Below are 4,680 nucleotides of genomic sequence, written 5' to 3'. Positions count from 1 at the left end.
CTCTCTCTGTCCACGCCAGAAAAAGAAATATATGTAGTAAAGATTAGGCATCCTCCTTGAACAAGCAAGTAGAAGGTACGCATTGAGAAGAGTCGAACTTACCTCATTGGCGTGATTGGTGTGATCGTGCCCACGGTCCGAATCTATGGCCGGCGGTTTCTCGTTGACCTTGAAGAGCAACTTCCAGGTGTCTTTGTGAGTAGTTCCGAAGAGCCCCCTCAGGGTCTGGTGCTTCTCCGGATCGTATTCCCATAAAGGGAAGCTTCGGCCTTGGCAGGGGAGAATCCGGTGAACCAGCATCACCTGGATCACGTCGACGAGCTTGATGTTTTTATCCACCATGCTTTGAATGCGCGTTTGCAGCGCTATCAGCTCGTCTGACGCAGACCAGTTGGGGCCTTTCTCCATCCAGGAGGTGAGCCGCATTGGAGCTCTGGCCTGGAATTCGGGAGCCGCCGCCCAAGTGGGGCCGCGTGGCTCTGTGATGTAGAACCACTGCTTCTGCCACTCTTTGACAGTCTCCACAAAAGTGCCCTTAGGCCTGGTGATGTTGGGCATCTTGCTCACCATGGCGCCTCCGCACTCTGCGTGCTGACCATCCACCACCTTCAGCTTCACGTTGAAGGTCTTGAGCCATAGGCCGAAGTGGGGCTGGATGCGGAGGAAGGCCTCACACATGAAAATGAATGCCGAGATGTTGAGGAAGGAGTATGGAGCTAGATCATGGAAATCTAGCCCGTAATAGTACATCAGTCCGCGGACGAAAGGGTGAAGTGGAAACCTCAATCCGTGGACAAAGTGAGGGAGGAAAACTACCCTCTCAGTAGGCTTCGGGGTGGGGATGACTTGCCCCTTGGTTGGCAGACGGTGGGCGATTCCTTTTGCCAGATACCCAGCCGCCCGAAGCTGGGTGATGTCCTTCTCCTTAACGGAGGAGACCATCCACTTGCCTTGACCTCCGGATCCGGACATGGTTAGATGCTTTCTGGAGATAGAGAAAGATGGGAACTTGGGCGCTGGAGCTCGAGGATGGAAGGGCAGAGAGAGAAGGCGTGGGTGAAGAAAGGGAATTCTTATCCCCTTATAAAGGCCGTGAATATCAATCGCCTCCCCATTCACCTTAAAACTCGCCTGTTCCCAAGAGCTGTGTAAATGGCACAGTTGGATTACCCATGCCCGTATTGATGAGAATCCCGCAATAAGGGGACACGATCTCTGCTTCGACAAGACATGCCAATGGCAACCACATCTCGAAACATGGAGCGGCAGACAAAAAATGGTTCGAAATAAATGACCGGGCGGACGTGATGTCATGTTCCAAAAAGTTGTCAGCGGATTGGACTCATAGAATATTATGGTCTCTGCGGTTGCATGTGGTATGTGTGTTACAGGTCCGGACACGATCATTACGTCCGAAGACTACCTTGGAGTTCGGAACGAGGAACCCGCCTTGCAATGCCGAAGACAGATTTGTGCGCCAGACACCTTGTCATTGAAGCCAGGTTCAGGGGCTACTGAGGGAGTCCTGGATTAAGGGGTCCTCGGGTGTCCGGCCTGTTAGCCATGGGCCAGACTGATGGGCTGTGAGGATACGAAGACCGAAGACTGCACCCGTGTCCGGATGGGACTCTCCTTGGCGTGGAAGGCAAGCTTGGTGGTCAAATATGTAGATTCCTTTCTTTGTAACCGACCTTGTGTAACCCTAGATCCTTCTGGTATCTATATAAACCGGAGGGCTTAGTCCAGAAGGAGATATTCATGACCATAGTCATACAAGCTAGACTTCTAGGGTTTAGCCACTACGATCTCGTGGTAGATCAACTCTTGTAATACTAATATTCATCAAGATCAATCAAGCAGGAAGTAGGGTATTACCTCCATAGAGAGGGCCCGAACCTGGGTAAACATTGTGTCCCCTGTCTCCTATTACCATCGACCTTAGACGCATAGTTCGGGACCCCCTACCCGAGATCCGCCGGTTTTGACACCGACAGCGACTCCTGTCCATTTGCATTTTATTGAGCGTGTCTTCGTAGATGAGGTTCAGTCCGCTGCCGCTATCCATGAGCACTTTAGTGAGCCGAAAACCATCCACGATTGGGTTTAGGACCAAAGCAGCTGGTGCCCGGACTGATCGAGATCTTTGTTCATCATCGGCATTGAAAGTTATCACCGTATCGTTCCAAGGATTTATTGCTGCTACTTGGCAGACTTCGGCGAGGTTGCGGAGTGCCCTTTTATGCCGATTATTTGAAAAAAGGTCTCGAAGACCATAAATACTTTGAGGTCGTCGTCCTCCGAAGAGTACTTCTCTAAGGTAGTGTTGGTGAGGATACCCTCGCCGCTCTTGGCCACTTGCCGGAGTATCCAACATGCTCGGAGGCTATGGGTTGGTTCGGTATTCGGCGTCATGTGCATTTGACATGGCCTGTCGTGCCATTCCTCGAGGACAGTTCTATGCCCCGTAAAGGGCTTGATTTTCTTGTCCACGGGATGATGATCAGGTGCCCCACAAGGGTGCATCCTTTTTGCCCGTCCGAGAGATGGTTTAAAGGCCTGCGGTTCCTAGTGGGCTGTCTGAGTTTTCCAGGCGCTTTCCATTGCGCAGTACTTCTGTACTATGTGTGCCAAGTCTGCAAAGTGTAGTACGCAACGACGGTTGTGGGCATTAAGGATTCCCTCATCCGTATAGTTATTGCAAAATACTGAAATCGCGTCGTCGTCGCAGCAATCTTTGATCTTGTTTTTAACAAGGAGGAATCTGGCCCAAAAGTGTTGGACTGTTTCCTGAGGCTGCTGCCGCACATACATTAGGTCGCATATATCCAGACCCTGACCCAACGTGGAGTTCGGAGTTTGAAGACTTTCTGAGTTTACCAGCCCGGGCTCCGGAGTGTCCAGTGAGTTTTCAGGCTCAACGCCCGATTCTATGTTTGGAGGATAGGGAGTGTCCCCCCGAAGATGGGTATCCGGCTCTCCGAGCTTGGAAATCCGAACATAGTTTGTTCTCAACGTAGGAGAAGTGTTACTGTCGGCTTGTTCCTCCACAACCGCTACCTGATGGGTGATCGGTGGAGATTTGATTTCTCTCTGATTGGGTTTAAGCCCAATCCAATCATAGTCAGATGCGACCCCCTGGGCGGCGATGCGATCTAGGAGTTCGTTCAAAGATGATAAATCTGCCGGATCCATCTTGTCGGAGTATTCGGGGCCGACACGGAGATGATTTTTGATGACTTGGGGGGTTGCCTTTGGCTTAACGGCCGAACGGGCGCCCATGGTGAAGCTGCCAAGCCGGAGGGTTTTCCCTGAGACTAGTGCTCCTCCGGAAGTGATACTGTCCTTGATGACAAGACGAGCCATCAATCCTTCTGTCGACGCTGCAGAGGAAGTCTCAATGAAAGCACCAATGTCGGTGTCAAAACAGGCAGATCTCAGGTAGGGGGTCCCAAACCGTGCGTCTGAGGATCGAAGGTAACAGAAGATAGGGACATGATGTTTACCCAGGTTCGGGCCCTCTTAATGGAGGTAATACCCTACTTCCTGCTTGGTTGACTTTGATGAGTATACACTACAAAAAAAGACACATTCGTGACATTTTGGGCCGAAAGAATTTTTTTTTGTCATACTTATGACACTTCTATGACAATAATTGTGACAAAACCTGGTATCATCATAGATGTGGTGGGGTCCTACTTCTAATACAAAAAATCATGACACAAAATGGGCTTTTCGTCCTGGGCGGGCCGGAGACGCAGCTGCATGACATTCTTTGGGCCGTCCATGATGGAAAAAAACATGGTAGAAGCGAGGGCGAGGAAAATATCAGGGAGTTCCCGGTTACGGTGGCAGCTGGTCGGGGGCCGAGCGATGCGCATTTCTCTCGTACGTATGCACGCAGAGTGCGAGGCGCCATGGTGAGCAAGATGCCCAACGTCACCAGGCCTAAGGGCACTTTTGTGGAGACTGTCAAAGAGTGGCAGAAGCAGTGGTTCTACATCACAGAGCCACGCGGCCCCACTTGGGCGGCGGCTCCCGAATTCCAGGCCAGAGCTCCAATGCGGCTCACCTCCTGGATGGAGAAAGGCCCCAACTGGTCTGCGTCAGACGAGCTGATAGCGCTGCAAACGCGCATTCAAAGCATGGTGGATAAAAACATCAAGCTCGTCGACGTGATCCAGGTGATGCTGGTTCACCGGATTCTCCCCTGCCAAGGCCGAAGCTTCCCTTTATGGGAATACGATCCGGAGAAGCACCAGACCCTGAGGGGGCTCTTCGGAACTACTCACAAAGACACCTGGAAGTTGCTCTTCAAGGTCAACGAGAAACCGCCGGCCATAGATTCGGACCGTGGGCACGATCACACCAATCACGCCAATGAGGTAAGTTCGACTCTTCTCAATGCGTACCTTCTACTTGCTTGTTCAAGGAGGATGCCTAATCTTTACTACATATATTTCTTTTTCTGGCGTGGACAGAGAGAGTGGAACGGATCCAGAGTTTGGCTCCGCTGCCCGAAGAGCCAGTCATCCCGCTCCTGGCGAAGATGCTGGTTTCGGCGCCCTATCAGCCGCCGGAGAAGAAGGCCAAGTAGAAGGCCAAGGGGGCCAAAGGTGGCCCCTGTCGTAAAGGCACATCGGACGTGATGTCCGAAGACGAAGAAACCATTTCCTCCGCCGC

Source organism: Triticum aestivum, chromosome 5D (assembly GCF_018294505.1).
Source record: "Triticum aestivum cultivar Chinese Spring chromosome 5D, IWGSC CS RefSeq v2.1, whole genome shotgun sequence".
NCBI lineage: Eukaryota > Viridiplantae > Streptophyta > Magnoliopsida > Poales > Poaceae > Triticum > Triticum aestivum.
Note: the sequence above shows the minus strand (reverse complement) of the source record.